Raw genomic sequence first — 21,182 nt, forward strand, 5'->3', positions numbered from 1 at the left:
AGCTTCTTCGGGTTCAGAAAACAGTCTGAGTAATTGGAAAGCTTCCTTTAGCTGAAGAATCCTGGATCATTATTTAAGGTTGTGTCAAACACCATACACGGATGTATTTGGGCTAGATTAATCACTGATGCAAAATTCTTCAGCTTCTTTGCTTCATTTTCTGTTATTAGCTGCCAACTATACAAATCAGGAGTGCCCTGTACTTTTTCATTTTTAGTTCTGTGTTTTAATGGCTGTTTCTGTCTTCTGTAACCCCATACTAAGCAAAGAAGCCGACTCAGAGACTTAAAATTTAAATTCCTAGAAAAGTGAGAAATACCATTAGTGTTTCTGGTATTCATGTATACATCTGAAAGTTTCTTTAAGAAGTCATGCAAACCTAAAAATTACATATTAAATTTAAAGGAGTACTTATATCCAATATAGTCCTTTTAATTGATTTTATGTTACTGCTTTACTTCTTATATATTAAACTGAAAGGAAACTAGTGGTTTGTAGCTTACCTGAAATATGCATTGCACAGAAACTAAAACACAGTATTGATCATGCACTGAGACTGAAAAATATTAGCCCTATTAAAATTCTTCATATTTTTATTTAAAGATTTAATTTTGTGGTTCTATATCTTAAATACTTTTATCTCTTGTTATGGTCATAAATAGATGTAGCTTTCAAAAACTTGGCTTATTCCTAAATGTTCTATGTGACAATAAATACATACAGAATGAACACTTTTACGTCCTTGGATACAAAAACACCGGCATATCTTTTATTTCTGTGCTCATTGTCTTACAAGTGAGCAGTATCGATGGATATGCTCAGTTCCATTCCCCAGTTTGAGTTCAGTCGCAGTTTTGCTATCAAATGTTCAGTTTTTGCAGTATGTAGTATACTCTTCTAAGTCATAAAAGACTCAAGACTGGTAACTGAGTTCCTACCAAATTCTCACTTCACTCAGCTCCTCGAGATGACTAATAACATAGGCTGATTTATTGTAGATATTCTGCCAGATTTCCATCAGCTATGAATAAACTTAAGTTAGTGTTGTTCTCTTAATCCAAAAAAATTCTGTGGCTTAAATAAATTATTAACTTCATTTGATAGGTGACTTTTACCTCTAAGTATAGCTGTATTGTTTAATAGCTTCCTTACACATGGAATTTTATTTTCCCATGTGATAATACAGTGTCACTTTCAATTTATGAATTGAGCAGAATAATAAATAAAGCAAAGCAAAGTTTCATTAAATTTAATTCAAAAGTTTTTTTAAGCTTTTCTCATTAACAGAACTATTGGGTACAAGGGGGTTCAGAGAATAACTTTGTGGAGTTGATTTCTTCTTCAACCATAAGTTGGGGTCCAGGAATCAAACTCAGGTTGCCAGAGTAGAATGGCAAGCATGTTCCTCCAATGATCTATGTCCCTCCTACTAGTACACTAAATATTGCTTTGTGGTGCTATAATCAGAGCTCAAGAAAACTGAGAAGAGAAGGAAAACACACAAGCCCTTCATTTATATTAACTCTTAATATGAATTACGAATTAGATACGTCTATACTGCAAATACTTGCAAGGACTGATAAAATGAAGACTATGGCATATTGACATCTGAACAAGTCACTGAGTGAGTGATATACAGAAACAGTGACTGGTATAATGAAATCAATGCTTGGTAATTTTATTGGCACTCTCAAATATTTACCACTTTTTGGGGGCTTGGTTTATTAAATACCAGTATTAACAAAGAAAATTTAATATCTTTTCTTTGAAAGTAGATACTACTGTTGTAATTTTATATTTTACCACTTTGAGAAGATTTCTTAGACTTCTAGTAAGATTATCTTGACTCCATATTCCTTTCCAAACAATTCATAATAGATAAGCCTGTGGTTTGTGAGAAGGAGTAGGCTTTCACTGCTATTCTGACCCTCTTTCATGGGCTTGTCTTTAACTTTCTGACCCTCTCTAGCTCTCTTATAATCTGCATCAAAGTCAAAACACGAATTTTATATTTCTTTTGACAATTACTCTATTCCTATAAAAAGGGTTGTCTTCCTTCATTCTTCTTGCTTAATTTTAATTTACAGGACTGACATTAATGAACAAAAGCATTCAGTAAATTTAAGTAGACTTGTAAATAAACATAAGGTCTCAATGCTTGAAATTGTTCACTTTAAATTTTTTTTTTTTTTTTTTTTGGTTTTTCGAGACAGGGTTTCTCTGTGTAGTTTTGCGCCTTTCCTGGAACTCACTTTGTAGACCAGGCTGGCCTCGAACTCACAGAGATCCACCTGGCTCTGCCTCCCGAGTGCTGGGATTAAAGGCAGGCGCCACCACCGCCTGGCTACTTAAAAATTTTTAGTACATGATGAATTGTCCCAAAGAAGACAAATGTATTTTATTTTTAACAAATGTATGAACAATTAGGTTTTCATAGCTCCATTCCCAACACTTGTATATGAATACATATATACATATATATATATATATATATATATATATATATATATATATATGACATTGACACACACTTGTGTCAAGTTTCCATTCTCATGGAGATTCCAATCAACAAAAATATATACTCACTTGAGAAAGAATTGTAATTCTTCCTCTTGATTTGACTATATTTTGAGAATTGAGACCTCCATTTACTCAATAAATTATTAACTTGGATGATATATTTTGTGACAATAATGAAACAAATTTAATATTTTTTATCCCAGATAAGATAAAAGTCTCCTTTTTGAACACCAAACTATCTCATGTTAAATGTGAAAGATGGTGACAACGAGGAAGTGCTATTTCAATTTAATATTTATTGTATATTGGTGTAAGTCTAAAAAAAAGAATACAATGGAAAGGAATATTTGATGTGTAAATTGGAAGTGGTAGCAAATGCCTGTAATGAGTTTAGAATTTAACAGAAATACTCCTTTCTTCACATGAGCATGGACAGATACTAATTCAATAATAGCTAAATGCATAAATAATTTTAAGAAAATGTGGCATTATATTTACTTATAGTGTTTGCTTTTAAGCTAGGTTCATGAGTGTGGAGGTTTGAAAGAAAACGACCCCCATTTTAGGAGTGGCACTATTAGGAGATGTGACCTTGCTGGAGGAGGTATGGCCTTATTGGAGGAAGTGTGTTACTGTGGAGGTGAGCTTTGAGATCTCATATATGCTCAAGCCATGCCCAGTGAGACAGACCACCTCTTGTGGCCTACAAGTCAAGATGTAGGACACTTGGCTACTTCTCCAGCACCATGTCTGCCCACATGCTGCCATGTCGCACCATGATGATAATGGACTAAACCTCTGAAAATGTAAGCCACTGCAATTAAATGGTTTACTTTTATAAGAGTTGCCGTGGTCACAGTGTCTCTTCACAGCAGTAGAATCACCACTTAAGACAATGAGTAACAGCCATGTTAATTTTCTGTATGATTCAGTTTTCTTTTTAAGGTTTATTTTATTTTAGGTATATGAGTGTTTTTCCTTAATGTATGTGTATATGTGCGCCATGTGCATGCATGGTGTCTGTCTCCTGATCTCCAGGAACTAGCGTTAAACACAGTTATGAACTGCCACGGGGGTGCCAGGAATAGACTGAACTCTATAAAAGAGCAACAAGTGCTCTTCACTGCTGAGGCATCTTTCCAGTTCTGTGACAGGGAGTTTAACTATTTTGTATATGGTTCATGCCTCCTGGGATTTCTCCATGCACTTTGAAATGCTAAGAGCTGGAGAAACATTTTTTCCCCCAGGAAATAGCACACAAACTGATTATTCAATACCAAATGGTCAGTCCTGAAAAAACACATACAAGTGACAATATACAGGAAGCCTACACACACACACACACACACACACACACACACACACACAAAATCTATCTATCTATCTATCTATCTATCTATCTATCTATTGCTCGATAGATAGATAGATAGATAGATAGTGTGTGCTAAAAATACATGTATATAACTACTATCAATAAGAGAAGAGGCCATGAATTTGAAAAGAGGAGAGATAAATTGGAAGGTTTGAGGAAGGAAGGGGAAGAAGGAAATGATGTGATAATATTACAATCTCAAAACCTAGAAGAAATCATTATAAAAATGAATTAAAAAGTAAACTGGAAAAAGGTGAATATTTTACACATAAGGCTATTTGAGCTGCTCTATTATATGAGCATTGCTCTGAGGCGAAATGGGGGAGGAATAGAAGAAATGCTTTAGTGAGAAGAAAGGGAAGGCAATTGTGCTAGTAATTGCACAGTTTAGCATTTGCCTTGGCTATCTTTGTTTTCCTTTTCAGCCTTGACTTTTCCTTCCTTCCAAATCTTCCACAAGCTTGTCTGTCTCTCCAGTGGTGACAGCTCCCGTGGCCACCTTGGCAGTCTTTGGCAGTAGGAGAGTAAGAAATAAGCCAAGTTTCAGAAGCTGTTTTCTTTCTTTCCTTCCTTCATTCATTTCTTTCCTCTATGTTTTTAAAGAAACGTCTAGCACTTCAGCTCAATCTTTGGCAATTTCTGCCTTGCTTGGACTGCTATCGGTGATGGTGTTAACACAGTGGCCACTGCCAGAAACTCAAGGTCCATGGCTCTCGTGGCTTGGCAGGTCATCTAGCTAGTGCACCTGCTGCTAGTGCAGAATCAGGCTGTTTTTTCAACCATAATCGCCTCATGGTTCACTAGTCTAGCTATGAAAAATACCAGAGGCAAGTAAGAATATTTTGTGGCAAGAGTTAAATATATCTCTAGGCATAATTCTTCCTGTCTATAATCCTTGTACATGCTTCTAATCCACATTCACTCTTATGCATTTCAGAACTTGACAGAGCTGTGCTAATTTTTACAACTAAAACTATGACTCAAATAACTAGTCCTTCTCATGCTTCAATATAGGACTGGTTATATTACATTTTTTTAGGGGAACCTGTTCAAGTTGTTAGTAGCATAAATTTTCCTAGATAATAAAGTCTAAACTGATCAGGGCCTCCTTTTTCTTGAACTATCTTTTAAATTATATCTTACAAAATATGGTACTTACCAAATAGAGCTTAACCCTTAGATTCCTAACAAGTTTTTCCTGTTTCTCAATTAACAGACAAATGGAGTTCAACTTGTCACTTGTGAATGTGGTTTAAAAAATTTTTTAAAAATGTATTATTTTTTGAAGTTATGTTTGTATTCTGAATATTTTATGCTCACATTCACGTAATCTTAGTTAAATATATATCTGATAAGTAATTCCTCATCAAATATCATTTCCTCTGTATGTTTATGTTATAAGTGGGCTCCGGGACTGGCAGGGCTTGGCGGAACCCAGAGAGAAAACTCTCCAGCTACGTCCACGTATGTGTGAATGTATTTGTGTGTGATATGCATGCTTAAAATAATTAAATATACATACTTAAAAGCATGTATTTATTCAAGATATGTTCATGAATTTAAAATATAGGATAAATAACATACCATATAATAAGTGAAACTAAGATCCAAATACTTGTAGAAAACAGGCTGAAGTTATGTGTAAAGTATTCAAATGTTCTAGAGGCTAGATATATCAACAAAAGTATTATAGTCCAAACAAAGATGATTTACTCTATCCTATTGATTAAATGCATATTTATCAGTCTTTTCTTGGCCTTTATAAGTGTGCTTTACTTGGTGTCTGTGGAAGAAAAATCTGTGGCTGGCAAAGGTTTTATACAAAGAGATCTGGTTTATTTTGATAAAATTAAAATTTAAAGATTACTTCTCTTCATGATTGTTTTGGTGCCTGTAGAAGTTCTAAAGGAAGGAGATGTTTTAAACATATGGATTGGGGTAAGATGCCATCTGTAGCCTGCATGGGACCTCATACACACTAAATATTGAGAACACTTCAATCAACACTTCTCCAAACTGAAGAGTAGAAATAGATTCTAAAAGTGGGTAATAAAAGCTCATTTATTTTTGTCATGCTGCTGCTAGATCATAATGTACAAATATTCATACATTAGCATGGAAGATAACTCTAAAAATGTTACTTTAGGAAACTGGCATGATTGAATCTATGAATTCAATGTTGCAGTATTCTGAATTAACTCATTATGTACATTAAAAATAGTGTATGAATACAAAATGAAATACCATTATATTAGCAACACTGGGTTAATATTTTGAACACCACCATGAAAAAGATGTTTATTCTACATTTTATATCATACAATTAATATAAGTATTAATTTTTCTTCTGTTTTTCTGAAAGGCAAGTATTTATCCTAGCCAATGTTTGATAGACATCATTAATTTGATCCATCATTTGTTTAAGACACAAAAAAAATTATTAAAGCTATAGAGACAGTCTCCTTCCTTAAGATGGTTTTATATTTATGATAATAATTTATTTCTAGCAACAGTGAATCACTTTATTACTTAGAGGTATAAATTGCTGTGATCTAGAGGATACACCATAGTAACTTGTTTCTCTTCTCTTTCTATTCTTGTTCTCCCTCTCACACACAATCAGAAAAAAACCATCACTACACACAAACACACACACACACACACACAGATGAGAATGTTTGTGTTCTTTATACCTAAATTAAGCAAGCAAGAAAGAAGCACCTATGTGATGGCACCTCATCCTTTCTCTTGGTATCTGGATGCTTTATCTCAAGACAGCCATTGTGCTACAAACATAGGTTTATGTCTATAGACTCAAACATGTAGTTGAAATTTAGGACTTCAACTTCCATCAGCATCACAACTGTGGAGTATATCCTTAAGAAGGATCAAATCCGGAGCCATGTCACAAGAGACGTAAAGTGAGACATGGGTGCAAAATGCCTCAAAGTGTTAGAGTGAGAAGCAGTTACTGATCTCATTTAAAAATGTGGATCTACTCTTTCCTACAACCACATCAATAGTTACATGTGTCAGTATTTTCATCAGAAATGTAACAAACTATGTTAGAACAAACAGCTTTTATTACACGTGTGATGCTATCTTATGAATTGTGTGCCTCCCTGTTGCACAGTAGAGACCTTAAGTTTAAAAAAAAATGGAAACATCTGTTTGTCTTTGTATTTCATTTTTAAAATGAATTTTAAATTTCAACTTCTATTGTACTTTTAGGAATCAAAACATTTTGTTTACTAAAACTATATGTTTAATTTTCTTAGAAATTTTTGTTCTGAACTGGAAAAAAATATTTAAAAGAATATAAACTTAACAAGATAAATAACTAGTAAAATTTCTATTAATTTGAAATCCTGAAAGTTTGTATTTCAATAAATGTTTTTTTTTTCTATTGCTGTTCTTTTCTTCTGTGGTATTGCAGGCTTATAGTCACCAGCATCACATCGAGCTTTCATTTCGGCCAGAATGAATCAGAAGTGTCTTTTAGACTTTATGCATTTCGGTTCCAAGTCTTCTCTCTGCACCAGGATATCAGGATCCATGCCCGTTTAAGCCCTTTATATGAAATGTCACATGGACTGTCTGAAAATTCTCCCATCTGTTTAATCACCTCAAGAATTTATAACATCAAATGCAATGTAAATGCTATGCAAATAGTTTCATTTGTACATTGATTCAGGAATAATGACAAGAAAGAAAGTCTGCACATATTCAGTGTGGACCATTTTTTTTTCCTGAATATTTTGGATACTTGTTGGCTGTACTTGTGGATGCAACCCTGAATATACAAAATTTGTCAACTGTGCTTCTCTATACAAGTATTTGTTTGTTTTGTTGTTGGTGGTGTTTTTTTTTCATTTTATAATTAATTTAATCTTACATATCAGCCACGGATTACCCTGTCCTCCCTCCTCCCACAGCCCAGTTCCCCCCCCCCCCCGCCCCATCCTCCCTGATTCCCACCTCCTCCAAGGCAAGGTCTCCCCTGGGGATTCAGCCCAGCCTGGTAGATTCAGTTGAGGCAGGTCCAGTCCACTCCTGCCTATACCAAGGTTGAGCAAAATGTCTCAGCATAGGCCCTAGGTTCCAGAAGGCCAGCTCATGCACTAAGGATAGGTCCCGGTACTACTGCCTGGGGACCTCCTAAATAGCTCAAGCTAAACAACTGTCTCACTTATTCAGAGGGCCTGATCCAGTTCCATGGGGTCTCCTCAGCTATTGGTTCACAGTCCATGTGTTTCCACTAGTTTGGCTAGTTGTCTCTGTACTTTTTCCAGTCATGGTCTCGATAGGTCTTGCTCATACAATCCTTCCTCTCTCTGGTCGATTGGACTCCTGGAGCTCCACCTGAGGCTTGGCCTTGGATCCCTGCATCTGCTTCTATCAGTCACTGGATGAGAGTTCTATCATGACAGTTAGGATGTTCAGCCATCAGATCACCAGAATACGTCAGCTTTGTCTTTCTCTCAACCATTGCCAGTAGTCTATTGTGGAGATATCTTGTGGATTTCTGGGGACCTCTCTAGCACTCTATGGATGGAACTAGAAAAAAATCATCCTGAGTGAGGTAACCCATACTCAGAAAGACAAACAAAGCTCACTCATAAGTGGATACTAGATGTAAAGTAAAAGATAACCAGACTGCAACTCACAACTCCAAGGAGGCTACCTAGTAAAGTGGACCCTAAGAAAGACACAGGGATCACCCAACGACAGAGAAATGGATGAGATCTACATGAGCAACCTGGGGGCGGGGGGGGGGGGGTTAATGGAGGGCAAATGTCAGGGGAGAGCTTAGGGGAGTGGGAGGTCCCCGCTGGATCAGGAACAGAGTGAGAAAACAATGAAAAAGATTGAAAGAGATACCATGATAAATGTGTTTTTTTTTTTTTTTTTTTTTTGAGACAGGGTTTTTCTGTGTAGCTTTTGTGCCTTTCCTGGAACTTACTCTGTAGCCCAGGCTTTCCTCTTACTCACAGAGATCTGCCTGGCTCTGCCTCCTGAGTGCTGGGATTAAAGGCATGTGCCACTACCGCCCAGCTTCAACAAGGTTTTTTGTTTTTGTTTTTGCTTTTTTTTTTATTTCCATATATTGTGTTAGATTACATGTATTTTATATTTATGGGCTGAAAAATCAGATTGTAATGTGAATTTCCACTATCACAAACCTTATTGTTTGTTGTTTGTGTGTGTGGTTTTTTTTTGTTTTTTTAAGACAGGGTCTGACTTTGTAGACCATGCTGGTCTGAAACCGTTACAGGCATTTGCTACCATTTCCAATCTATCAAGTCTTGGAGAAGTAATGTATTTGTTGATTTGTAGTACTCATCCTGCCCTTTGCAGGCCACTTTACTCTTGTTTTGTTATGCCATCACAAAGTTACTACAAAGTGACATGAAAATGGCATTAAGATAATAACACAAATAATTCAGAATAAACAGTTTTGGAGTCCTGCTTGAATACCTTTCAAATTTGTTCATGAATAAAGAACCTTATTTTATTTGACTAAATATATTGTCAAAAGCTAAAACATTTATTCACATTGACATGGTGAATTGTTTGCTACGTTCAGTAATTTTGATGCCTGTCTTGATTTGTAAGTCGCTATATAGCTGCCTAAGCAGTCACAGGATGTTATAGTACTTGTAAAATGATCAGTAAATGATTCTCTGTACTGTCACACTTAATGAGAGACTCTGAAGCTATTCAGTAGGCGACAATGGTGTAATAAATCATTTCTTTTCTGACCTAGAGCAAACTGTGTTCTCTCTTTACCGAGGTGATGAAAAACACAGTGCCCTTTGGAAATAAGCTTTGTGCCCCTTTTTTTTTTATAAAACTAATTTTCAATTGTTAAAATAAATAATTGAAATATAAAGAATTTCACAAATCATTGATATGTGGTAGTGCTTTTAATTTATTTTAAGACATTATGAACAATAACCTGGTCTCAGGTGAAGTCTCATCTAGAAGTTCTAGATATACTAAAAGTTATGTAATTTTTTTACATATTTTAAATTACTTAATATCCATATAACACATTTAGGTTATATTTTATGACATACTGTTGATTTCAGTTCTACACACTTAAAATTTTCTTTTAGTTTCTGAAATGAAAATTACTATAAGATCTATAAACAATTATGTGACTCTGTGAGTTCATTTGCGTGTATTCCTGTTTAGGCAGGATTTGTAATATATATATATATATATATATATATATATATATATATATATATATATATATATATATATATATATATATTTATATATAGGCAAAAGAACTGCAATTTTATTCATGTGTGCATGTGTTTGTATCATTGTGCATATATGTGTCTTCTTCTGAGAGTGATGGTACATGTATGTCACTGTGTGTTTGTAGAAGTCATAGAATAGTCTGGAATGCAAGTTCCTGTCTTGCACAGTGTTTCCTACTCAGTGCTGTAAATGCCAGGATACGTAGCCTTCAGAATACCAGGGATCTTGCTTCCTTTCATGCCATGGGAGCACCAGGATTAAAGATGCTTGCCATCAAACCCTACTTTACATGGGTTCTAGGATTTGAACTCAGCTCCTTATGCGTACAGGGCAAGTACATTAACCACTTAACCATCTCACCAGCCAGATGAATTGCACTTTAATGTCACTGTATTAAACGTGTCTACAATGTGACTTTAGAGTAATGATGTGAAAGATCTCTCAAATAAAATAGGAACCCAGAGGCGCATTTAAAAGGAAATTATAAAGTATTTTTATGTTTCATATAAAGTAATATTATTTTTCTCCTCGGAAATATATTGAACAATTTAAAAGACAGAGGCGGAATTAGAGTACAAGTCAATTCCATATTTCAAAGTAGATTCATTTCTTTCTTGCTTTCATTCACATCACTTCAAAACATTGTTGCTTTAGAGCACACATTTTTTGTTAAGACACTTGATTCACACTATTAAAAGACAAGAAAAACTGGTGTTTATTCATCTTCTTTGACTTGTAACTAATTTTGTCAGCATCCTAAGGTAGCTAATATAAATCACAAACAAAAGTATCTCATATCATAGAGGAAATTCTCACTTTGCTTTGTGAATGCTAAGATACAAGAATGTGACAGAAGCACCATGTAGCCTTTTAAATAGTTGGAAAGCATCAGATACCCTGACAATTATATAAGATGACTGACACATACTAAATAAAGTATGATGGGCATATAATTCATTTTTTAAATACAATACATTAATACAATTGGTATAGTTGTTATGCTATGTGACTTTCCATAACTCTAAATCTTAATGCATGTGTAAAATTTTTGAAAAGTTGCACACTTAGAATTTGAAAATAGAGCTCCAGATTCCAAGTTGAAGAACAACACCAGAGATGATATTTTGAAAGACAAAAATAAAAAAAAAACCTACATTTTAAAGCAGATTAGATGAAAATGTCCTCATTTGCCCTTTTATTCAGATGCATATTTTAGCAAAAATATGACAGTTCTCATCCTGTACTTCCATATGTAATGCTAATTTTTTTAAATATAAATAAAGATCTTCCAAACTGTGTTTAGCGTCTTTCATTCATTTTGGTATCTTTGATTTTCTCAGATGCTAATTTCTGCTAAGCTGTGTCAAATGGCATATTAGTTCACAGATATGATCATAAAAATAGTCAGTGAACCAATATACTATATATCCACCATATCTGATGCTACACTAAGATATACCATGGCCTTCTTTTTTACTGAGAAGAGTAAATAAGAATAGTAAATAGTCATAAGGTTTTTCTGATTAAACTGTCTGTGAATGCTTTTTTTAAATTTCTATCATTCAAGGAAGAAACTCTTGAGTAGCTGTGTCTGGAGGTGCAAAGTGGAACTTAAAATGATACTTTGGCATTTCTTAATGATGAGAGCACATATCTACCTAGATGTGTTTATGGAAATGCTAGATACTGAGTCCCCAGATCACTTCCTCAAATGGTATTTCCAACAGCAACACTCAGAGGGAGGCAAAAAAAAAAATGTCTTTCTTCAGATTTTTTTTTTTGTTTGTTTGTTTATTTCACCAAAAATCTGAAGGCTATTGCTCTAGGGGTAAATGTTGTAGAAGTTAGGCATTGTTTACATATTTTACAAATACTACTTTTTTTTTCAATTCAGAATTCTAACATTTTGTAAAAAACAAAAACAAAAAAACCCACAAAAACTTGTGAACAAACTAAGTAATTTTCCATAATGGCAGCAAATTGCAGCCATAGGAAAGTCATTCTGGTGGCAACTTTGTACCATTCTATAGAAGAAGAAAGAATTGTTTCAACCATTTTTTTTTACTTGAGGAATGAAACACCATGAATTTTCTAAAATGTTCAAATAGTTGCTTGGTGCTTTACAACCAGGTACACTCATCTGTATTACCAGAAGTCTTCACACCCAAGCTTAGTCTGTCTGTTTCTTATGAGCACATCTGTATTTTCTTTTCTACTCGTCGGTCATCCACAAACATATTTATCTAGAACGTTATTTCCTATTTTATACTTCTCATCAATAATATATCTACTGCTAAGAGAAATATTTCTCATCAATAATAATTAAGTATTTAATTAAGTAGTTAAGAGAAATAATAATAGGATTTCTAACAGTAAAATATTGACCATATATGCTAAGATATATGTTATGAATACTTTTTAAGAATGAATCCTTAAAGAAACACATAATTGTGTAGGTGCTTATCACCTGACTTGTTCTGGGGTACTTACAGGATTTTCAGAATATTTTAGCTACTTCTTTATTCATTCTGATAATTGACACAGTGCCTTTTTCTGTGCTAATGTTTAAAAGTGTGCTCAAATACAATATATATAAGTCTTGTCTTTACTTTTGCTTTCTAGTTGCTGGAATTTTAATGAGTCAAAGTAGTCTTCAATTCTGTCAACTTTAAACAAAATGTTGATAACAATTGTTGTCTAATCCCTTGATTTTTCTGAAGTTGCAGTAGCACATGAGTGACAGTCCCAAGTTCCACTCATATACACTATTGCGTAAAAGTGAAAAAAATGGAACAAGTGGTAAGTTATGACAGTGACGGCCTTGTATCTCTGCAGAATTTGTCAAAATGATATGTGTGAAACTTTTAATCTGTTAAAAAAGTATGTGTTAACTAAAACATAATTTCATTGCTTTAATGAACACACGAATTTTTACAAATAAAAAAAATAAGTTAAATATAACTCAGAATAGGGTAGAATAAATATTTTACATAGAATTCAGGAAGGCAGACCTTTTTGAAATGTAGAAGAAATTGTGTGTGTGCGTGTGCGCCTGCGCGTGCGTGTGTGTGTGTGTGTGTGTGTGTGTGTGTGTGTGTGTGTGTGTGTGTGTGTGGTACATGCCTACAGACAGCGTCTATTATTTAGTGGGGAGTTTACCATTAAGGCTAAGCCGGTGGTCACACAGCCTCTTTGGTTCAGCCTAACTCTGTCTTTTAATGCTAAGGTTCTAAGCACAGGCAAGAATTTGATGTAGATGCTGAGTATTCTGACTCACCTCATCAGGCTTACAAAGCTCTTACTCATAGCACCATCTCCCCAGCCCTTTAAATAATTTAAAATGATCACTTACATTAGAATTTCAATAACCCATTACAAAAATGTTGCATTGTGTTGGTATTGATGCTAGGAAACATAAATAGCATTTGGATAATAATTATTTTTGTCACTTTTGGAAGCACATTGTAGATAATAATTAGTACATGGATAGATGGTTATAGTTATGATTATAAAGAATAGCAAAACACCCTCTAGCTAGACAGTTCCTCAACTATTCTTATTTCAATTCTCATAATAACTCATTCTTATCGCAATTTCAGACTCATTTGAAATCTTGCTGTTGGTCTTGTGAAGAAACGAAATGGAGGAAATAGAAACAGATATCCATTGATTCAACAAATTACCATGTGATCACAGGGTACTATGATCTCCTGAAATGAATCACACAATCCCGGAAGAATAGAGATTCTGAGATTTTAATTTCATCAATAACACTAATTTGAAGAGGAAAACACTCTTCAAATTAGAAATTCTTAAAGCTGTGGGATTTCTAAAGAAATGTTCATTAAATTCAAAGGTTAAGGTTAAGTTGAGGTTTAGTAGAGAAAGTCAAAATTATTTTCAACCTTGGAAAGAAAGAGTAAACTGTATAACCTTATACAGAGTTTGAGCAGTTTATGGCTGGATTATGGAATTCAAGGAGGAGTTTAACTCACAGGTGGGGCCTGAGAGGAAGTTAAGAAGATGAAGAAATGAAACATTTTAGGTCAAGTCAAAAGACATTCTCTTTTATTGAACATGAGGTCAGTGTTTCAGTTTGGAATACAAGCCTAAAAAAGCAGTAGCACAATCAGTTACCTGTGAATCCTGTATGCAAGACTAGGGAAAAGAATGGCCTTTACTTTGCAACCCTCAGAATGTCACTTGTCTACCACAGTGAGTCCCAAACTTGGTGGCATATCCTCATCACACAGAGCAACTGTAGGACTCAAATTTCTGAAGCAATCTGAGTTGGAGAGTGAGACATCTTTTTCCCCAAACTCCTCTTGCTTCCTGCTCATGTTTTCTAGACATATTTGGAGACTATCACAATTGCAAGTAACAGAAATCTGTTATTCACTGTGTCTCTCTTCCATATCTATTTGGGATATTTACTCACTACTTCTTACTATATCAGTAAACATCTATGATATAATTTTCCCTTATTCACCAAACTTACATAAGTGCTATGAAATAAGCTAATGTATCATTTCACTTAACACAATACCTAGCATTAGAATGCTAATGGTGTTGACTATCTCTTTTGATTCCTTATGGTCCAATAAAAGACCTTTGGGTTTCTTCAAGAACCACAGAATATAAAAATAAAAATGATTACTGTGTTTTCTCTCTTACCAAGTATCTAAATATATAAGATGCTGTTTCTGATTTGTTAATGTGCGTCTTGCATCTGCTTATTTATGATAAATTATGCTGAAAACCACTGGTAGCTGACTATATGCACATATGTATTTTTATGCAATTGCTTTTAAATAAAAAAAAAGGCAATACCTATGTGTGTCATGAATGTGTTTCCAGGTTAGTGTTATGCAGTCTGGCTTTTATGATTGCATTATGTGTTCTATATCTTAATATTGGTTGGTGTCCATCCCCACTTTCATTCTACTACAGTTAACTCTGCAATTTCTTCTGTACCTCCTTACGTTATTCTATTCTTGTATCAGAAAATACATTTTACAGATATTGGCATGTCATTAATGAAATATTTACACATGCTAATACTGAACCTTAAGGCTCTTCCACTTAGAGGCTTCCTACTTATTGATGATGGTTACTCAATTTACATGACCAGTTTTTTTTTTTCCCAGTTATTTATCCAATGAATTTATAGGCATCTCTTATGTGGAACTACAAGGGATGCCTTTCTCAGCCCTAAGTGTGCTGTATGCTTTCATTACTTTTATCTCCCACGTTAAGAGATATGCCAAGGAAGGTTATTACAATGTATGACATGACCTACTTTTAATAAATTCTCATTTGCCACTTTCTTTATTAGACACCTTTCTCCTCAGTGTTCACATTTGGACTCTCTTAATTATATGCTCAGCCAAAGACTTCTAACACATGAAGGCAATTTAGGAACCAAGAAAGCAAAGCTCCATTGACATTTCAAGATACAAAAAATAAAGACAAAGGAGCAAAAAACAGGACTGCAATTCAAGAAGAATGTGTCTTCCTGTAACCTTCAGCCTTAAAATTGTCTGTAAGATCCGAGGTTATTTCTAACGTGGGTCCTCAAATTATATCCTACATATTGCAGACGGCCAAGACAGTCACTGTGTGCTTTTTCTTACTCTGATTGTTTAATGTATTACAAATGGCAATGCTAGAAATCGACTTCCTTTTCCCCTCAAAACCTCTAAATAATGAATTAGACTGTCAAACTCTCACCACTGCATATTTCCCCTTCATGTTGGCCAGGGTGGCTCACACTTATCCTTAGGCAGAGCCACAGGCTACAAGTTACCTCTTAGCTAAGCATCATAGACAATTGCATCCTTCTATTTCTGAGGTCATAACATGAAATCGCTCAAACCCAATGAAAACTGATGGAATCTGCAGAGCTTCAGGATAACTATAAAGAGTAAAAGGGCCTTCCAAGCAAGCTGTCAGCAAGTTGAAATCTAAATCTTGTGATTTTACAAGGTGACACTTGTTTATTTTAACCATGGCACCGAGGTCTGAGGCCTGCAGGATCACACAACTCATTGCCTATAGTATTCCAAAGAAGCAAGGATGAAAATCACCTTATTTTAAAGTCTTATCCTCCAAATCTTAGAAATGTCCTTTATGGACCTTTTAACTCTTAAAAATAAAAATAAAATAAAATGCTATAGAAGGTGTCTAAAATGAACCTCCATCTTTCATCCTGTTGGCTCTATGTATAAACAATAGGGTTTTGTCCTGGGTGCATTTTCCCATAAGAGAGGTAGACCAGTGCAGTGGGACTGCCCCCATTCCTTCTCACTAGTAGAGAATTATCAGTCACACTGCAATGCTGCTTTAGAGAGGAGACCGGAACAGCATATGATGGTAAGTGAGTGGCAGTGCCCTTCGGGCAGGCCACAGAGTGATAGCAGAGACAGCAGGGAGGGGATTTTCCAGCACTGTATTCACTCTGTTCTGTGATGAGACAAAGAGTTCCTTTTCCAACAGTGTCTTAATCTTCCCAAGCAGCACTGGAGGCTTTCTCTGTACTAGGCTGCACTCTATGTACTGTGTACTGTTCTGTGAAACAAAGATAAGCTGTTTGGTCTCACTTAAAAAGAATGCATGAAGCTTGAGCAAGCACACACCTACCAGACTCTAAGAGTTTACTCTTGAATATTTGTAAAAGCACAAAAGGCAAACAAATGGAATTATGCCAATTCCCTGTGGGAAACAAACAAACAAAACCACTAGAAACTCCTGGGATTTAGTCTCCTTAGCAAAGCAATCATTTAGAGGATATGCAAAGAGCACACTTAGATTAATTTATCCACGTCATGCACCTCTTATCTCTTAGCATATTTAAGCTTTGTAAGCAACACAAACTCATCAAAATAATAATGAATTCTAATATTTGCCATGCCTGGCAAGCAGGTTGTTAAGTACACTATGAAGAGGATTTTTTTTTTTTTTATTTATTCTGGCAAGCTCTATCCATTTTCTTAGATAGAGAAACTAAGTTTAGAATAATAAGGTAGACATTTAAATCTAGCACAGTAAGCATCAGGGGCTAGTCTACAACTCAGGTATTACAGCACACACACACACACACACACACACACACACACACACACACACACACACACACACACCTGGTTCACAAACAGCATAAAAGTACTATTTATTTTAATTTCCACATTGTGTGGTGATCATTCACCTAAGATTCAATTGTCCCAGTTCTTCCTACTGAAAGGTGTTGAGTTTCTGTTGCTATTTGCTTTGGTTGATGTATTTTAAGAGCCAGAACACTAAATGGAGGCTACATCATCTCTACCGTAATAATTTTGTTGAGGACTTTAATATGTATCAAAATGACCTTTCTGAATCTTATTGGATATCAATAATTACTGGCATAGAGGCATATATTTCAAAAGACAATGGTTAAAGTGTTCACTCAACTTGTCCTTGGTTCTTTTTTAGTAATTTACCCTATTTTATTTCCATTAGTTCTTTCAGAATTTCACACAGTAAGTATGGTCATATTCACAACCTCTCCCTCACAACTCAGCTCCTCCCATTTCTACATCCCTTTCCCTATCATACAATTTTTTATTCTTTTTCACATTTTCACATACCATGTCAACTTAGTGTTGCCCATGTATGTTCATGGCTGTGCAGCTTTCTACTGAAGCATGGTCAAATCACCAGAGGCAATACTTTTTATGAAAACTGGCTTTCCCTGTCCCACAAGCTATAACAACAGTTATAAACACTCCTAGGATTATTGTGAGTAGGGAATGGAATAAGAACTCCCTAATTTCCTTCATATCTTAAATTCCAAACATCCACCCTTAAAGTCTGACATAGAGTGGGTTAGCTCTGAAGAGACAGACTAGCCCACCATTCCTGATTGCAAACTCAGCTTTCTTTCATAATGTCAGAGTGCTTTTGATGATAAAAATAAAGGAAGGATTGCTGAATTATTAAATGTTGCAAGAGGATTTCCAGTATGTAATTACAGCTTAGCCTCTGATTTAATTATTTGGATAATTCACTTCATATTTTCTCGGTTAATTGCTGCTATCCATTGCACTGTATAATTCAAACAATCATAAATAGCAGCTTGAATTTTATGAAATCACCATGCCAAAATTTCTAAGTGCTTAGCACTATACAAATATTTGTAAAGAACTACCCATTTGTCAGATATTGTATTACAGATCTGCTATCAGTATTTTGAAAAGGGGGAATTTTTCAAACGGAGTTTTACCCTGATAAAGCTAAATAATTTTGATTCACATATATTCATCAAAATACTATATATCCAACACAATCTATGTTTCACAATTGTTTGACTGTCTACTTCTAAATTTAAAAATGAAAAGAAAATTAATTTTATATTGTACATTTTAACCATTAAAAGTTTACAAAATAAAATGAATAAATAATATATATGAACATTGTCAATTATTTTTTAATGATGATAATCAACAGATTTCATTCTGCTGAACAGGAAGAGTCTTGAGATATTTTTCTTTTTAATACTTCTTAAATTAATATAATATTCCTTTAACTTTTGTTTCACTCATTTACCTTTTTCTTTTCACTGCACATGGATATGTGCCTCACATTTAGAGAGGACGGTCATTATACAGAGACAGTGTCACTCAAACAGGCTGCATCCTAGTATTCTGATAAGTATGGAGCTTCAGGAAATATGTGTAATTCTCCATCCCTTCGGATCCTATATCCAGTTATAATCATCTTTGTGTATAACTTCATGTTCTTTTTTTTTTTATTTCTGTAAAGAGGTCCTGCCCATAAATGTTATTTAACCTATAAATATTCCTAGGCTATGTTGTTATCTGGTCAACACTAGACAGAAAGAAATGAGAGACTGAGAATGACTGGAGGAAAGAAAAAACTCCTCCTTTGTAATTTTTATTAAAATCCTTAATTTTAAGTGTGTGTGTGTGTGTGTCCATGGTTTCCAGAAGTGGACATCGGATACCTTGGCAGTGGAATTAGAGGAAATTGTGATCTGCCCCTGTCATGAATGCTATTAGCCTCTGAGCCATCTCTCCTCTCCACCTCTCTTTCACTAAGGGAAATAAAATGAGGTGTCATGACTAGATGTTTTAATTATTTATTTGAATTTCTATTTAAGTAAAATCAATGAAGCAACTCAAAAATGTAAACATTGTGGCCAAACCTCAATAACTCTGCAGGTGATTAATTGCCTTAAAAAATGAAAGAATTGTCAAGATTGAAAAACAATGAGCCTACCCAAGATTTGCTCAGCAGGATGCTAGAATTTTGAAGAAGATCTTTATCAGATCACCAGCTTAGGTATGGGAAAATCTATGTCATTGGGGCTTGAACATAAAGGCAGAGCAACAGTACAATTTAGTGCACCCGTAAGAGCCGTTATTGCAGGTAGGTGGTTCACGTAATCATGTTAGGAAAATCTATAGTATAATCCCTTTTAATTTGAAGGAAACAAATACTTCTCCTAAGAAGTGTGAGTGGTTCCCAGAACTGGGAGCTGGATGAAAATTAGTTCTCAGTCTAAGAATATGGATCGAAATGGGATAAAAGAGAGGTCCTAGTGTTTGCTTGTCCAAGATAATGGATAGAAAAGTAGTAAAGCTTTGGGTGTTCCTTAAGTGTTTATTTTTACTTATATTCTGGCGATTTTAAACAAACATATAATGTATTTTGGTGTTATTCACCCCAATTATCCTTCCTAATCACGTTCTTGCTCCCACTTTGCTTCTGAAATAGTTCCTCCTGCTACTTTCATGGGGATTTGTTCTCTGGGTTTCATTTGGTTGTTTTGTCTGATTCACTGAATGCCTTTAGAATTTCTTACATGAGGTTAGGTAGAGAAATATTCACTAGAGAAGAGGCAACTTCTCTGTGGCTGCAGCAATGTAAAAGAGACCATGCCCCACCCCGACCCCAGCCAGCAACCATGAACAGCCAATACTTCCTCAGGGAGACACCAATAAACCTCTCCCTTTTCCATGATGCAATGTTAAAGAGTCAAATCTTGTGCAGATGTTATGCAGGGAACCCAGCTGTTGTGAGTTTACGACGAGTTCAATGACTATGGCATATGCAGAAATCATTTTCCAGTACTCCCCTCCATCCTCCAGTGGGAGTGACATAGGTATCTTTTTGTTTTTAGAGTTGGATAGTGATAGAAAATAAGTCTTGGAAACAAGCTCTCAAAGAGGTCCTAAGGAACGGTCTTTATATTGTGTATATCTCATACAGTGAACAGTTTTGAAAACTAAGTTTCAATATGAGAAGGAATTAGTGCCTAAGGAATAGGTCAGAGGGCAGTATGGCAGTATGGTTGATATTATGTACACTTGAAGATGGAAATACAGAATTTGTCTTAATATCATTGATTTTAGGTTTAATATATAACTCAATATATTTTTTAAATTAATTTTTCCCAATATAAAAATATGATGTTCTTATTTTCTATCGTCTAGTGTGGTGAAAATGTAGTTACTGTGTCAGGAATATACTTAACCTAGTTCCTAGAATCTAGTAAGAATCTAACAAATGCTCATTTCAACCTTCATTCAAACTTACTCACACACAGTAGTAGCTCTTAAAACTTTAAGATTTCCTCTAGTCATAGTATCTAGAAACTAAAACGACGGTATTGACTCTTGGCTTGTGTTCTAGAATGCTGTACTTGAGCCATGAGTGCTTTTCCTGACTTTAAATCAGTAGCTGTGATTGCCCTTGGGAGGCATTCACAAGATTTGAAGTGTTAAGTTTCCCTTCTGGAGTGATGGAGACTTGGGGTACATGGCACCTCTCCCTGAGGATGTACAGTAAGATAACAAATGCTGCTTCAGCAATGGAGTTGTCTGTCAGTTGCTTATATTTCTGTTATTAACTGCAATTAAACACATTGTTTCATCATGCTAGACTTGGTTGAAATTGTTTCTTTGGTCTATCATTAAACTTTCTATCTGAAGTAAATAGAAATAGACTTTCCAGAAGAAGT

The 21,182-nt window shown here is 34.9% G+C and overlaps 1 protein-coding gene across 1 annotated transcript in view; it reads right to left on the bottom strand.

Annotated features, from left to right (window-relative positions):
• Positions 1-21,182, bottom strand: part of Cadm2 (cell adhesion molecule 2) — a 974,322-nt gene that overhangs the window by 442,388 nt on the left and 510,752 nt on the right. The gene's annotated exons all lie outside the window — the stretch shown is intronic.

Source organism: Peromyscus californicus, unplaced genomic scaffold, assembly GCF_007827085.1.
Source record: "Peromyscus californicus insignis strain IS unplaced genomic scaffold, ASM782708v3 Scaffold_16__1_contigs__length_79575227, whole genome shotgun sequence".
NCBI lineage: Eukaryota > Metazoa > Chordata > Mammalia > Rodentia > Cricetidae > Peromyscus > Peromyscus californicus.